General features: G+C 42.0%; 1 protein-coding gene across 4 annotated transcripts in view; it reads right to left on the reverse strand.

Annotated features, from left to right (window-relative positions):
* KDM2A (lysine demethylase 2A) overlaps positions 1-17,571 on the reverse strand; it is a 146,884-nt gene that overhangs the window by 52,167 nt on the left and 77,146 nt on the right. The gene's annotated exons all lie outside the window — the stretch shown is intronic.

A 17,571-nucleotide genomic window follows, 5' to 3' on the forward strand; every position in this document is an offset into this window, starting at 1 on the left:
AAAATAAAATAAAATAAAATAAAATAAAATAAAATAAAATAAAATAAAATAGGTTCATGACAATGAAATGTTTTATACAAAAAGAAAAAAATGTAATGGTTATGATGGTAAATTTTATATTATTTGTATTTAACCATAATTTAAGAAATTACAAGTAAATGCTTTCCTTCAGGAATGTAGGGGAGGGCAGGTGCGGTGACTCATGTCTATAATCCCAGGACTTTGGGAGGCTGAGATGGGCAGATCACTTGAGGTCAGGAGTTTCAGACCAGCCTGGCCAACATGGTGAAACCCTATCTCTACTAAACATATAAAAATTAGCTGGGCGTGGTGGTGTGCAGCCATAGTCCCAGCTACTCAGGAGGCTGAGGCAGGAGATTCGCTTGAATTCGAGAGGCAGAGGTTGCAGTGAGCCAAGATCGCACCACTGCATTCCAGCCTGGGCAACAGAGCAAGACTCTCTTTAAAAAAAAAAAAAAAGAATGTAGAGGAAAGCAAAGTTTTATTCTTTTTTTCCTTTTAAGATGGGGCCTCACTCTGTCACCCAGGCTGGAGTGCAGTGGCACAATCTAGGCTCAATGCAACCTCTGCCTCCCAGGCTCAAGCAATCCTCCCACCTCAGCCTCCTGAGTAGCTGGGACTACAGTGTACGCCACCACGCCCAGTTAAATTTTGTATTTTTGGTAGAGACAAGGTTTCGCCATGTTGCCCAGGTTGGTATTCTTTTATTACTAGACTACTTAGCATAGGCATATCTTGGAGATATTGTGGGTTCAGTTCCAGATCATTGCAATAAAACAAATGTTCCAATAAGCAAGTCATACAAACTTTTTGGTTTCACAGTGCACATAAGTTATATTTATGTTATACTGTAGGCTATTAAGTTGCAACAGCGTTGTCTCTACAAAAACAAGGTACATACCTTTATTTAAAAACACTTTATTACTAAAAATGCTAACAATCATCTGAGCCTTCAGTGAGTCATATTATTTGCTTGTGGAGAGACTTGCCTCAATGTTGAGGGCTGCTGACTGATCAGGGTGGTGGTGGTTGCTGAAGGCTGGGATGGATATAACAACAACTTTTTCTTTCACTGAAGTGTAAACCTTTTTTCTTTTTTTTGGAGGCGGGGACAGGGTCTTGCTCTGTTGCCCAGGCTGGAGTGCAATGGCGCAATCACAGCTCACCACAGTCACAAACTCCTGGGCTCTGATGATCCTCCCACTTTAGCCTCCTGAGTAGCTGGGACTACAGGCATGTGCCACAATGCCTGGCTAATTTTTTAATTTTTTGCAGATACAAGATCTCGCTATGTTTCTCAGGTTGACAATGTCTTTTTTTTTTTTTTTTTTTTGAGACGGAGTCTCGCTCTGTCGCCCAGGCCAGAGTGCAGTGGCACAATCTCAGCTCACTGCAAGTTCCGCCTCTTGGGTTCACACCACTCTCCTGCCTCAGCCTCCTGAGTAGCTGGGACTACAGGCGACCGCCACCACACCTGGCTGGTTTTTTTTTGTATTTTTAGTAGAGACGGGGTTTCACTGTGTTAGCCAGGATGGTTTTGATCTCCTGACCTCGTGATCCACCCTGCCTCAGCCTCCTAAAGTGCTAGGATTACAGGTGTGAGCTACCGCGCCCAGCCGACAATTTCTTAAAATAAGACAATAAAGTTTGCAACATGGATTGATACTTCCTTTCACAAAGAGACTTCTCTGTAGCATGCAATGCTGTCTGATAGCATTTTACCCATGTTAGAACTTTCAAAATTGGAGTCAATCCTCTCAAACCCTACTGCTGCTTTATAAACTCACTTTATGTAATATCCTGAATACCTTGTTACTTTGACAATGTTTACAGCATCTTCACCAGGAGTAGATTCCATCTTAAAAAAACAAACTTCTTCATTTGCTCATCCATAAGAAGCAACTCCTCATCTGCTCGTTTCATTATAGATTGCAGCAATTCAGTCACATCTTCCCCTCCATTTCTAATTCTAGTTCTCTCACTATTTTCACCACATTTGCAGTTATTTCCTCCACTGAAGTCTTGAACTGCTCAAAGTCATCCATAAGGGTGGGAATCAACTTTTTCCAAACTCCTGTTAATGTTGATATTCTGACCTCCTCCCATGTACCACAAATGCTCTTTTTCATTTTATTTACTTTTTTAGAGGCAGGGTCTCACTCTCATGCCCAGGCTGGAACAGAGTGGCAAGATCAGAGCTCATTGCAGCCTCAAATTCCTGGGCTCAAGTGATCCTCCCACCTCAACCTCCCAAATAGTTGGGACTACAGATGTACACCACCAAGCACGGCTGATTTTTTTTTTTTTTTTTTTTTTTGAGATGGAGTCTAACTCTGTCACCCAGGCTGGAGTGCAGTGGTACGATCTTGGCTTACTGTAACCTCCACCTCCCAGGGTCAGGCGATTCTCCTGCTTCAGCCTTCCAAGTAGCTGGGACTACAGGCTTATGCCACCATGCTTGGCTAATTTTTGTATGTTTAGTAGAGACTGGGTTTCACCATATTGGTCAGGCTGGTCTTGAACCCCTGACCTTGTGATCTGCCCGCCTCGGCCTCCCAAACTTCTGGGATTACAGGCCTGAGTCACTGCACCGGGCCATGGCTAATTTCTTGTAGAGATGGTCTCACTATGCTTCCCAGGCTGGTCTCAAACTCCTGGCCTCAAGGGATCCACCCATCTGGGCCTTTCAAAACGTTGGGATTAGACATGAGCCACTATGCCTGGCCACAAATGTTCTTAATGGCATCTACAGTGGTGAATCCTTTCCAGATGCTTTTCAATTGATTTGGTCCAGATCCACCAGCAGAATCACTATCTATATCAGCTATAGCCTTATGAAATATATTTCTTAAATAGTAAGACTAAAGTTGGAATTACTCCTTGATCCATGGGCCACAGAATGAATACTGTTATCTGGCATGAAAACAATATTAATCTCAGGCAGGGCATGGTAGCTCATGCTTGTAATCCCAGCACTTTGGGAGGCTGAGGCAGGCAAATCTCTTGAGCCCAGGAGTTTGAAACCAGCCTGGGTAACACGTTAAACTGTGTCTCTACCAAAACATACAAAAATTAGCTGGGTGTGTTGGCATGTGCTTGTAGTCCCAGCTAAAGGTTGAGGTGGAAGGATCACCTGAGCCCAGGGACACTGAGCCTGCAGTGAGCCGTGATTGTACCACTGCACCCCAGCTTGGGCAACAGAGTGAGACCTTGTCTTAAATAATAAAAAAAAAAAAAGGCCAGGCGTGGTCACTTGCACCAGTAATCCCAGCACTTTGGGAGGCTGAGATGGGCGGATCACGAAGTCAGGAGATCGTGACCACCCTGGCTAATATGGTGAAACCCCATCTCTACTAAAAATACAAAATAAATTAGCTGGGTGTGGTGGTGGGTGCCTGTAGTACCAGCTTCTCAGGAGGCTGAGACAGGAGAATGGTGTGAACCCAGGAGGCAGAGGTTGCAGTGAGCTGAGATTGCACCACTGCACTCCAGCCTGGGTGACACAGCAAGACTCCATCTCAAAACAACAACAACAACAACATCAACAAACAACATTAGTCTCTTGGTACATTCCCATCAGAGCTCTCGGGTGAAGAGGTACACTGTCAATGAGCAGTAACATTTTGAAAGGAACCTTTTTTCCTGAGCAGATCTCCACAGTGGGCTTAATATATTCAGTAAACCATGCTGTAAAACAGATGTGCTGTCATCTAGGCTTTGTTGTTCCATTAAAAGAGTAGATTTAACATAATTCTTAAGGGCCCTAGGATTTTGGAATGGGAAATGAGTTTTGGAATGGTAAATTTGGTTTCCAATTAAAATCACCAGCTGTATTAACCCCTAACAAGAGAGTCAGCTTGCCCCTTGAAGCAATTGCCTTTCTCTAGCTACAAAAATCCTAGATGGCATCTTCTTCCAATAGAAGGCTGTTTCATTTACATGGAAAATCTGCTGTTTAGTGCAGCCTCCTTCATCAATGATCCTAGCTAGCTCTCCTGGATAACTTGCTGCAGCTTCTACATCAGCATATGCTGCTGCTTTGCCTTGCACTTCATTGTTACAAAGATGGTTTCTTAAACTTCATAAACCAACTTCTCCTAGCTTTAAACTTTTCTTCTGCAGCTCCCTCACTTCTCTCAGCTTTCACAGAATTAAAGAGAATTAGGGCTTTACTGTGGCTTAGGGTTTGTTAAGGGAATGTTACAGCTGGTTTAAATTTTCTATCTAAACCACTCAAACTTCCTCCGTATCAGCAATAAGGCTATTTTTCTTTCTTATTCCCATGTTCATTGGAATAGCACTTTTAATTCCCTTCAAGAACCTTTCCTTTGCATTCACATCTTGGTTAACTATTTGATGTAAAAGGCCTATCCTGGCTTTTGACATGCCTTTAACATGAAACTTAATCATTTCTAACTTTTGATTTAAAGTGAGAGACATGGGACTCTTCCTTTCACTTGAACACTTAAGAAACCACTGTAGTGTTATTAATTGGCCTAATTTCAATATTGTTGTGTCTCAGGGAATAGGGAGGCTTGAGGAGAGAAAGAGAACAGGGGCATAGCAATTTGGCAAAGCAGTCAGAACACATACAACATTTCAAGTCTGCTCTGCTATATGGATACAGTTCATGGCACCCCGAAACAAGTATAATAGTAATGTCAAAGATCACTGATCAGCCAGGTGCAGTGGCTCATGCCTGTAATCTCAGCACTTTGGGGAGGCCGAGGGGGGTAAATCACTTGAGGTCAGAAGTTTGAGATCATCCTGGCCAACATGGTGAAACTCCATCTCTATTAAAAATGCAAAAACTAGCCAGGCATGGTGGTGCATGCCAGTAATCTCAGCTACTCAGGAGGCAGAGGCATGAGAACTGCTTGAATCCAGGAGGTAGAGGTTGCAGTAAGCCAAGATTGCGCCACTGCACTCCAGCCTGGGCAACAGAGTCAGACTCCGTCTTAAAAACAAACAAACAAAAAACACCACTGATCACCACTAACAAATAATAATGAAAAGGTTTGAAAATGTGACAGACATGAAGTGAGCATATGTTATTGGAAAAATGACAGCTACAGACTTGCTCAATGAAGGTTTGCCAGAAATCTTCAATTTGTAAAAAAAAAAAAAAACAAAACAAACAAACAAAAAACAACAAAAAAACCCCACTATCTGCAAAATGCAATAAAGCAAAGTGCAATAAAATGAGGTGCGCTCATATTGTGGTATGGACCAGAGCACTTAGATAAAATTGTGATGGTCAAAGTAATAGCTAACATTTACTGAGAACTCAGCACAGTTGATCCTTAAACAACACTGGTTTGAACTGCATGGGTTCACTTACACATGAATTTTCTTCCATCCCTGCCACTCCTGAGACAGCAAAAGCAATCCCACCTCTTCCTTAGCCTACTCATCATGAAGATGAAAAGATAGTAAATATATTTTCGATCTTAAAAGTAAACATATTTTCTTTTATAATTTAGTAATTTTTTCTTACTTTATTATAAGAATATAGTATATAATATGTATAACATAAAATATGTTAATCAACTGTTTACATTATCCATAGGCTTCCAGTAAACAGTAGGTTACCAGTAGTTAAGTTTCTGAGGAGTTCCAAGTTATATGCAGATTTCTGACTTGCTGGGGGTTGGTGCCTCTAGCACTTGCATTGTTCAAGGGTCAACTGTATATGCCAGACACTGTTCTAAGCACTTCACATTTAAGTAACTTGTCCAAGATTACAGAGCTAGCAATTAGTGTAGCTGGGGACAGTTTTGCTACAGAGTCCATATTCTCAACTAAATACATCCTATTACAGAAAGTTTACACGATAGAACGGCTTACTTCTTTTTAATACATAAACTGACACTGAAGAAGTAACATTCCACCACAGGCTGAGAAGAAGAGCTGGATCAGCTTTTTCACTGCATTTTGCCAATGATTAACTACCCAAGAAACAAAAAAACATCTAGACTTTAAAAAAATCTGGATAGAAAGTTAGTCACTGGCTGGACACAGTGGCTCACACCTGTAATTCCAACATTTCCGTGGGGCTGAAGCGGGCCGAATGCTTGGGCTCAGGAATTCCAAGACCAGCCTGGGCAACAAGGTGAAATCCCATCTCTACAAAAAAATACAAAAATGATCTGGAGGCCAGGCGCAGTGGCTCAAGCCTGTAATCCCAGCACTTTGGGAGGCCAAGACGGGCGGATCACGAGGTCAGGAGATCGAGACCATCCTGGCTAACATGGTGAAACCCCGTCTCTACTAAAAAATACAAAAAACTAGCCGGGCGAGGTGGCGGGCGCCTGTAGTCCCAGCTACTCCGGAGGCTGAGGCAGGAGAATGGCGTGAACCCAGGAGGCGGAGCTTGCAGTGAGCTGAGATCCAGCCACAGCACTCCAGCCTGGGCAACAGAGCAAGACTCCGTCTCAAAAAAAAAAACAAAAAACAAACAAACAAAAAAATGATCTGGGCATGGTGGTGCCCACCTGTGGTCCCAGCTACTCAGGAAGCTGAGGTGGTAGGATCGCTTGAGCCCAGGAAGTCAAGGCTGCAGTGAGTCATGACTGCCCCACAGAACTCCAGCCTGTGTGACAAAGCAATACCCTGTCTCAAAAAAAAGTTAATTTCTGATAAGGTCTATCAGGTCAGATATAATTGCTGCTTTATTTTAAATCACAGCAAAGATATTTGTGTTCATCCTTGGGTTTATTTAGAAAATATAAGGTTACAAAGGGTTTCCAAAGATCATTATTAGCAGTAAGAAGAGTACTGAGGAAAGGAAAAGTGGTAAGGAAGTAGGAAGAAAACCAAAGACAAGACTGATGACTGAATAAGATCTTACGTATTTGTATAGCTCAGAAATTTGAATACTATATCCAGGAGTCTACTTTTTTTTTCAACTTGTAACAAATTGTAGAAAAATATAAAAAACATAAAATGGCCGGGCACGGTGGCTCAAGCCTGTAATCCCAGCACTTTGGGAGGCCGAGACGGGTGGATCACGAGGTCAGGAGATCGAGACCATCCTGGCTAACATGGTGAAACCCCGTCTCTACTAAAAAATACAAAAAACTAGCCAGGCGAGGTGGCAGGCGCCTGTAGTCCCAGCTACTCGGGAGGCTGAGGCAGGAGAATGGCGTAAACCCAGGAGGCGGAGCTTGCAGTGAGCTGAGATCCGGCCACTGCACTCCAGCCTGGGTGACAGAGCGAGACTCTGTCTCCAAAAAAAAAAAAAAAAAAAAACAAACCATAAAATGTTCTATCTTAACCACTTTCAGGAGCACAGTTCAGTGTTACCAAATATATTCACAATGGTGTGCAATCATTACCACCATCCATCTCCATAACTCTGTTCATCTTACAAAACTGAAACTATGGCTCTTTTAAGTCCCCACTGCCCTTCTTCCCAGTAACCACTATTCTACTTTGTCTCTATGATTTTGGTTACTCTACATAATTCATGTCAGTGGAATTACACAGTATTTGTCTTTTTGTGGCTGGGTTATTTCACTTAGCATAAGTCCTTAAGATTCATATAATTTGTAGTATATATCAGAATTTCCTTCCTTTTTAAGGCTAAATAATATTCCAGTGAATGGAAATACCACATTATGCTTATGTATTCACCGTTGATAGACATTTAGGTTGCTACATTTTAGCTACTATGAATAATCATTTAGCCAAGCACTGTGGTGCCTGCCTGCAGTCCCAGCTATGCAAGAGGCTAAGGCAGGAAGATCACTTGAGTCCAGGATTTCAAGGCCAGCTTAGGCAACACAGTGAGACGTCATCTCTTAAAACTGTAATAGGCCCACTTGCTCCCTCCTGCCATTTGGCTGACATGAAGAACTAGAGGTGACAGCAGTGGTAGCCTGCATCTGAGGCTCATGGGCTGCAAGCCCCTGCTTGGGCACCATGGATGATTTTGCTAAAGGAGGTTTCACTGTAGTGGATTATGTCTTGTTAGAAAATTGCCCTAATATGGGCGATTGTGTCGTTGCTCCACAATTTATGATCGACAATTATGTTCGTGTGACTCAGCTTAACTGGAATGGGGTAGGTATGCAATACAAAGATTACATCTAAGTGACAGAAATGTAGCAATTCTTGTGGTTCTCAGATAAGTTTGAAGAAATCATAACATCTACAGTTGATAGAAGATATTGTGGATTTGGCAAAGAAAGTTGCTTTAAGTGGTAGAAAAATGATTCATTCCTTATTGGAAGCTTATTGAGAACCGGTTATAAAATAGAAAATAAAATAGTGGCAACGGAACCGGCTTTGAACTGGGTAAATACACAGGCAATATAACAATTCTAACTAAATTAGGACAAGCTGACAATTGTTGGCTTATTTTCTTTACTCAATATAAGTACAATATAACTAAAGTTCTAATAGAAAACTGCAATTTGCTTGAAGAATTTTAAACCCGAGGTTCTACAGACTGCATAGAGAATGAAAAACTAATAAAAAGGAAATGAAGAGTTTTGCAAAAGAAGACTTGATATAGCTCTATTACACCAGAGCCACTGAATAGAGACCTGAAAACCATTTTCTTTATAGTAACTGAGCTCTCTGTTTTCTTCATACTGAACAGTTTAGAACACAGTCCCATGGTATAAAATTTGGAAAATTTGACAAGAGTTTAAAAAGAAAATAAAAATCACCAGTAATCCAACCACCTTGAAGAATACAGTTGTATTAATATTATGCAACTTTTTTTTTTTTTTTTGAGACAGAGTCTCACTCTATCACGCAGGCTGGAGTGCAGTAGTGTGATCTCGGCTCATTGCAGCCTCCATCTCTTGGGTTCAATTGATTCTCCTGCCTTAGCCTCTCAGACAGCTGGGCCTACAGGCATGCACCACCACACCCAGCTAATTTGTTATGCAACTTTTAGATGGCTCAAGTCATAGATAAACTGAGACTATTTAAACTAGAGAACTGGATGAGGTTGACAGTCTTCCATCAATACCATTATTCTCAATGGGTTCTGATAAGAAATAAGCTGCAGCCGGGTGCGGTGGCTCAAGCCTGTAATCCCAGAACTTTGGGAGGCCGAGACAGGCGGATCACGAGGTCAGGAGATCGAGACCATCTTGGCTAACACGGTGAAACCCCGTCTCTACTAAAAAATGCAAAAAAAGCAGCCGGGCGAGGTGGTGGGCACCTGTAGTCCCAGCTACTCGGGAGGCTGAGGCAGGAAAATGGCGTAAACCCGGGAGGTGGAGCTTGCAGTGAGCCGAGATCCGGCCACTACACTCCAGCCTGGGCGATAGAGCAAACAGAGCAAGACTCCGTCTCCAAAAAAAAAAAAAAAAAAAAAAAAAGAAATAAGCTGCAAATGTCTTTAGGTTATTGCCTCTGTCTAGGTCCAGAATTCCATATATTCTATGCTGTTTTTTTTTTTTGGAGACGGACTCTCGCTCTGTCACCCAGGCTGGAGTGCAGGGGCGCAATCTTGGCTTACTGCAAGCTCCGCCTTCCGGGTTCATGACATTCTCCTGCCTCAACCTCCTGAGTAGCTGGGACTACAGGTGCCTGCCACCACGCCCGGCTAATTTTTTTGTATTTTTAGTTTTTTTGTATTTTTAGTTTCACTGTGTTAGCCAGGATAGTCTCGATCTCCGGACCTAGTGATCTGCCCACCTCGGCCTCCCAAAGTGCTGGGATTACAGGCGTGAGCCACCACACCTGGCCTATTCTATGCTGTTTGAAGATAAGTTTGTATGCTTTCAAGATCAGATGAACAGGCTGGCAACTTCTAAAAGTTGAGGATTCCTACAATAATTGAGAAGCCAATCCAAAAATCGTGCCTGGCAAGAGGTCATCCACTCTCCAGCTCCAAGAGCTAAAAGGCAAATCCAGGTATTTCTGCTCTTTCATGAACATTGAATGTTAAGACACACAAACAGGATCCTCCTAAAACCCTGCTGCAACAGGAGGTGAATCAAAGTAGGAGTAGAGAAGCCAGGTAGCTTGCTGAGGTAAAGGCCAAGAGCAGGTTGTGGATCTATCCTTGTACCTCCTTCCTGATGGTCTAGCTTGTGGTTTAATACCACCTACATTTTTATTAGAGGCAGGTAAGCAGCACTGAGAGCCCCCTATTTTTTACTAGGCAATCACCAATATGTATTGAATGCCTATGTAATGCACAAAGTGTTATGCCACATTGCTTTTACTGGTGTTTTTCTTACCTTTTCACAGTATTTATATGATTTACTCAATAATGCAGAGATAATGTTTTCAGAGTCCACAGTATATGTAACTCCTGATAAACTGACTAGATAATGTAACTTAAGAACACACTGCTAGAAATTCAGATGTGCCATTGACACAGGAGGACCTACGCCTCAGAAAGACTTTTATCAGAGTTTCTAAGGTTGAGAGGTTTTGAAAGATGCTAGATCTGGGAATCTGGCTGAGCAGCTGCCGGGACAGCTGGAGGTAAAGCAACCACCCTCCCCCAGTTTGGGCTAAAGGATGCACTTCTCAGCTGTTCCACAAGGCCAGGATTCTTATCTGCTGTCACTGAAGCAAGAACTGAGATACACAAAGAGAACAGAAATGGAACATTTTAAACTAATACTAGAAAAGAAACAAACAAAAGGATTAAAGTCACAAATGCTAAAACTGCTGAAATAATTTATCCTAAAAGATTAGAAAATATAAGTAGAAACACTCAAATGAGATTAAATTTTAAAAATAACTTGGCAAGGTTAATATCTAAAATGGTGGACAGGTACGGTGAGATTACACCTGTAATCTCAGCAATTTGGGAAGCCAAGGCAGGGCAGCTTGAGGCCCGGTGCTAGAGACCAGCCTCTTCAACACAGCGAGACCCCTGTCTCAATAAATATATATGTATGTATGTATGTATGTACGTTTTTATTGAGATGGGGTCTCATTCTGTCGCCCAGGCTGGAGTACAGTGGTGTGGTTTTGGCTCACCGCAACCTTCCCCTCCCGGGTTCAAGCAATTATTCTGCCTCAGCCTCCCAAGTAGTTAGGAGTAGAGGCTCCCGCCACCATGCCTGGCTAATTTTTTTATTTTTCGTAGATACAGGGTTTTGCCATGTTGATCAGGCTGGTCTCGAACTCCTGAACTCAGGTGATCCACCTGCCTTGGCCTCCCAAAGTGCTGGGATTACAGGTGTGAGCCACCATGCCCAGCCAATATATACGTATTTAAAAGGATAAAAATAATACTGTCTCCTACAACATGGCTGTGACTCTTCTGGGTACTTTATATATATTAACTTTTAAAACTAGAGTTTCTACTATTAATCACTATAAGAAAGTGATAACAAAATAAAAGGGAATATGAAAGTTTAAAAAATTTAAAAATAGATGGCCCAAATAGTCAATAAACATTTCTGAGAACATGATTATCCTTACTGGACATGCAGATTAAAAACTACAAGTTTCTCTTTCATACTCATCAGACTATCGAAAGTTTAAGTCTCGGCCAGGTGCAGTGGCTCACGCCTGTAATCCTAGCACTTTGGGAGGCTGAGGCGGGTGGATCACCTGACGTCAGGAGTTCAAGATCAGTCTGGCCAACATGGCAAAACCCTGCCTATACTAAAAATACAAAAATGAGCCAGGCGTGGTGGCAGGCGCCTGTAATCCCAGCTACTTGGGAGGCTGAGGCAGGAGAATCGCTTGAACCTAGGAGGCGAAGGTTGCAGTAAGCCAAGATCAAGGCACTGCACTTCAGGCTGGGAAACAGAGTGAGACTCTGATACCCCCCCGCCAAAAAAATTAATACAAATAAAAAAATAAATGAATATCTCATAATATCAAGTGTTTGAGAGAATATGGAACAAAGAACACTCTCATACTTGACTGAACAAAGTGTAAACTGCAACAATCGCTTTGGAGAGGAATCTGACAAGGTGAAAATGTACACTCTTTGGCCCACTTCTAGGCTCATACCTTCTAAACTCTCAAATGTGTACCCAAGAAGAAATTTATAAACCTTCATTGTAGCATTATTTGTAAGACTAAAGAAATGGAGGCCGGGCACGGTGGCTCATGCCTGTAATCCTAGCACTTTGGGAGGCCAAGGTGGGTGGATCACTTGAGGTCAGGAGTTCGAGACCAGGCTGCCCAACATGGCAAAACCCCATCTGCACTGAAAAACACAAAATTGGCCGGGCATGGTGGTACATGCCTGTAATCCCAGCTACTTGTGAGGCTGAGGCAGGAGAATCACTTGAACCTGGGAGGTGGAAGTTGCACTGAGTCAAGATCGCGCCACTACACTCCAGCCAGGGCACCAGGAGACACTCCATCTCAAGAAAAAAAAAAGAAAAAAGAAAAAAAAATGGAAACAATGTAAATCGTAAATGTCCATCAGTAGGGGAATGGGTAAATTGTGGTATATTCATACAACGGAATTCTATATGGTAGTTAAAAAGAATGCAATGTTTAGTGAAAAACCAAGTTGCAGAATGATTTGCGCCCTATGATGCCATTTGTTAATGTTTAAAAAACCAAGGGAGTGGCTATCTCTGGAGAGAGGAGGAAGGGAAAGGGATTGAAAATGGAAGAATGGTATGCAGTGGATGTCAGCTCTAACAAAATTCTGCAAAAAGAGCTGAAGTTTAAATATGGCAAAAGGTTAATTTCTTACTATGTTGTACACAAGTGGATCTTCATTTTGGGTTCATAGATGGATGTTCATTTTGTTAATGATATTCTCTGTAATTTTATGTATATTTGAAATATTTGATAAACAGCAAAACTAAGTGTAAAGATGCACATGATAGAAGGAACCAAAGAAAAATACTAATAACAAATAAAAAAGTCATATCATCTGCCAACAGAGGTGACTTTACTTCTTCCTTTCCAATTTACATGGCTTTTCGTTCCTTTTTTTGCCTAATTGCTGTGTTAGAACTTCCAGTGCTACACTGAATAGAGGCAGTAAAAGCAGGCATCTTTACGTTGTTCCTGATCTTAAATGCTTTTGGTGTTTCACCACTGAGTATGATATTTACTGGGGGTTTTTCATATAAAGCTTTTATTATGTTGAGGTAGTTTCCTTTTATTTTTAGTTTGTCAAGTGTTTTTATCATAAAAAGGTGTTGAATTTTGTCAAATGTCTTCTCTGTGTCAATTGAGATGATCATGTGACTTTTTTCCTCCTTCCCTGTTAATGAAATTTATATTGATTGATTTTCACAAGTCGAACCATCTATTCCAGGAATAAATCCCACTTGGTCATGGTGTATAATCCTTTTAATATGCTGCTGAATTTAGTATGCAAGTATTTTGTTGAGGACTTTTACATTATTGTTCAAAAAGGATATCGATTTGTAGTTTTGTTTTCTTGTACTGTCTTTGTCTCGCTTTGATATCAGGGTAATGCTGGCCTCACAGAATGACTTAAGAAGTGTTCCCTCCGCTGGGCACAGTGGCTCATGCCTGTTATCCCAGCACTTTGGGAGGCTGAGGCAGGCAGATCATGGTCAGGAGATCGAGACTATCCTGGCCAACATGGTGAAACCCCATATCTACTAAAATACAAAATATCAGCCGGGCGTGGTGGCAGGCACCTATAATCCGGCTACTTGGGAGGCTGAGGCAGAGGAATCACTTGAACCCAGGAAGTGGGGATTGCAGTGAGCTGATATTGTGCCATTGCACCTCAGCCTGGTGACAGAACGTGACTCATCTCGGGGAGAAAAAAAAAAGTGTTCCCTCTTAATTCTTTGAAAAAGTTTGAGAAATATTGGTGTTAGTTCCTCTTTGTTTGGTAGAATTCACCGAAGCCATCAGGCCCAGTCTTTTCTTTGTTGGGAGATGTTTGAATACTGACTCAATCTCCTCACTAATTAAAATATAGTTCTATTCAAAGTTTCTATTTCTTAGTGATTTAGTCTTAATACGTTTTGTGTTTCTAGAAATTTGTACACTTCATCTAGGTTGTCCAATTTATTGATGAACAATTGTTCATAGCTTTTTGGTTTTTTTTTTTTTTTTTTTGAGACAGAGTCTTGCTCTGTTGCCTAGGTTGGAGTGCAATGGCACAATCTGGGCTCACTGCAACCTTCACCTCCCCAGTTCAAGCAATTCTCATGACTCAGCCGCCCAAGTAGTAGGTGGCACATGCCACCACGTCCAGCTCAGTTTTTGTATTTTTAGTAGAGACAGGGTTTAATCATGTTGCCCAGGCTGGTCTCAAACTCCCGAGCTCAGGCAATGCACCCACCTTGGCCTCCCAAAGTGCTAGGATTACAGGCGTGAGCCACCGCGTATAGTATTCCCTTAGAATCCTTTTTATTTCTACAGAATTGGAAGTAATGTCCTGACTTTCACTTCTTTTTCTTTTTTTTTTTTTTTTTTGAGATGGAGTTTTGCTCGTCTCCCAGGCTGGAGTGCAGTGGCGCGATCTTGGCTCGCTGCAACCTCTGCTTCCCAGGTTCAAGCCATTCTCCTGCCTCAGCCTCCTGAGTAGCTGGTATTACAGGCATGTAACACCACGTCCAACTAATTTACATATTTTTGGTAGAGACAGGGTTTCATCATGTTGGCCAGGCTGGTCTCCAACTCCTCACCTCAGGTAATCCACCTGCCTTGGCCTGCCAAAGTGCTGGGATTATAGGCATCAGCCACCGTGCCCAGCCCTCGCTTTCACTTCTGATTTTAGTAATTTGATCTTTCTTTCCTTAGTCCATATGGCTAAAGCTCTGCCAATTTTGTTGATCTTTTCAAAGAAGATAAACTTTTGGTTTCTTTGACTTTTTTCTATTGCTTTTCTATTCTTTATTTCATTTATCTCTGCTCTAATCTTTATTACTTCCTTTAGCTTTAGGTTTAGTTTGTCTATTTTCTAGTTATTTAAATTGTAAGATTAGGTTGTTGATTTCAAGTTTCTCTTCTTTTGTTAAAAGAGACAGGTTTTTTTTTTTTTTTTGACACAGAGTCTCACTTTGTTGCCCAGGCTGGAGTGCAATGTGAGATCTCGGCTCACTGCAACCTCCACTTCCCAGGTTCAAGTGATTCTCCTGCCTCAGCCTCCCGAGTAGCTGGGACTACAGGTGTGCACCACCATGCCTGGCTAATTTTTGTATTTTTAGTAGAGATGGGGTTTCACTATGTTGACCAGGCTGGTCTCGAACTCCTGACCTCAGATGATCCACCTGCCTCGGCCTGCCAAAGTGCTGGGATTACAGGTGTGAGCCACCTCACCCGGCTGAGACAAGGTCTTGCTATGTTGCCCAGGCTGGACTCAAAATCCTGGGCTCAAGCAATCCTCCTGCCTCAGTCTCCCAAGTAGCTGGAACTATAGGTGCACACTACTGCAATCAGTGATTCCGTGTTTTATAATCAAAGCATTTATAGCTACAAATTTCTCCCTTAATGCTGCTTTCACTGATCCCTATAAGTTTTGGTATGCTGTGCTGCATTCTTCTGATCTATAAATATTTTCTAATTTCCATGTGATTTCTTCTTTGATTCACTGATTGTTAAATTCCACAATTTTGTGACCTTTCCAGTTCTACTTGTTATTGATTTCTAACTTCATCCCATTGTGGTTGCATTAGATACTTTGATATCTATTTTTTAAATCCACTGATATTTAATCTGTGGCCTAACATATGGTGTATCCTGGAAAATGTCTTACATACACTTGAAAAGAATGTGTATGCTATTGCTGTTAGGTAGGATTCTGTCCGTGTTTGTGAGATCTAGTTGGTTTATTGTGTTAAGTCCACTATTTCCTTACTTATTTTCAGTCTGGTTGTTCTATTCATTATTGAGAGGGGGCACTGAAGTCTCCAAGTATTACTGTATAGAAATGTCTATTTCTCCCTTCAGTTCTGTCAGGTTTTCCTTTGTGTATACTGATGGTCTGTCATTAGTACATAAATACTGTTAGGTTTTCCTTTGTGTATACTGATGGTCTGTCATTAGTACATACATAAATGTTTGTAATTGTTACATCTTCTTGCTATAGTTAAACCTTTAATTAATATAATATACCAAAATAGATGTTTTTGCCTCTTGAAACCATTTTATTTATTTATTTATTTTTTTGAGACAATGTCTTGCTCTGTCACCCAGGTTGGAGTGAGGTGGCACAATCTCAGGTCACTGCAGTTTTGACCTGCCAGGCTCAAGTGACACTCCCATCTCAGCTTCCTGAGCAGCTGAAACTACAGGCATGTGCCACCATGCTTGGCTTATATTTTTGGTAGAGATGAGGTCTCAGCATGTTACCCAGGGTAGTCTCAAACTCCTAGGCTTCAGCAATCTTCCCGCCTTGGTCTCCCAAAGTTGGAATTACAGGTGAGGCACCATGCCCAACCATTTTTTCTTTTTTTTTCTTTCTTTTTTTCTGAGACAGTCTCGCTCTGTCGCCCAGGCTGGAGTACAATGGTGCGATATCCGCTCACTGCAAGCTCCGCCTCCCGGGTTGATGCCATTCTTCTGCCTCAGCCTGCCACCACGACCGGCTAATATTTTGTATTTTTAGTAGAGATGAGGTTTCACCGCAATAGCCAGGATGGTCTCAATCTCCAGACCTCATGATCCGCCTGCCTCGGCCTCCCAAAGTGCTGGGATTACAAGCATAAGCCACTGCGCCTGGCCTCTTTGTTTATTTTTAAAGAGACAGGGTCTTGCTCTGTCACCCAGGCTGGAGTACAGTGGTGTGATCAGAACAGCCTCAAACTCCTGGGCTCAAGTGATCCTCCTGCCTCGGCCTTCCAAGTAGCTAGGAGCACAGGCATGCACCACCATGCCCAGCCAATTTTTAAAATTACTATTATTACTTTTTTTATAGACATGAGGTCTTGGTATGCTGCCCAGGCTGGTCTTGAATTCCTGGCTTAAAGCAGTCCTGCCTCGGCCTCCCCAAGTGCAGGGATTATAGGTGTGAAGCACCATACCAGGCCTCTCTTGAAACCATTCTTTGATTTAAAGTCTGTTTTAGGGCCTGCTGTCATGGCTCACGCCTATAATCCCAGCACTTTAGGAGGCCGAGGTGGGCGGATCACTTGAGGCTGGGAGTTTGTGACCAGCCTGGCCAAGATGGCAAAACCCCATCTCTACTAAAAATACAAAAATTAGCTGGGTGTGGTGGCGGGTACCTGTAAATCCAGCTACTTGGGAGGCTAAGGCAGAAGAATCACTTGAACCAGGAGACAGAGGTTGCAGTGAGTTGAGACTGTGCCACTGCACACCAGCCTGGCCAAGAGAGCAAGATGCCATCTCAAAATAAATAAATAAATAAATGAATGAATGAATGAATGAATGAATGAATGAATAAATGTCTGTCTTATCTGATATTAATATAGCTACCCCTGCTCTTTTGGTTACTGTTTGCATGGAATAGCTTTTTCCATCCTTTCACTTTCAATCTATTTCTGTCTTTTGGATCTTCAGTGAATCTCTTGTGGACAGCATAGTTGTATCATGCCATTTTTATCCATTCTGCCAATTTCTTGTCTTTTGATTGGGGGAATTTAATCCATTTATATTTAAAGTACTTGTAAAAAGGCACATACTTCTGTCATTTTGGTATTTGAT

The sequence above is a fragment of the Piliocolobus tephrosceles genome, chromosome 13 (assembly GCF_002776525.5).
Source record: "Piliocolobus tephrosceles isolate RC106 chromosome 13, ASM277652v3, whole genome shotgun sequence".
Classification (NCBI taxonomy): domain Eukaryota; kingdom Metazoa; phylum Chordata; class Mammalia; order Primates; family Cercopithecidae; genus Piliocolobus; species Piliocolobus tephrosceles.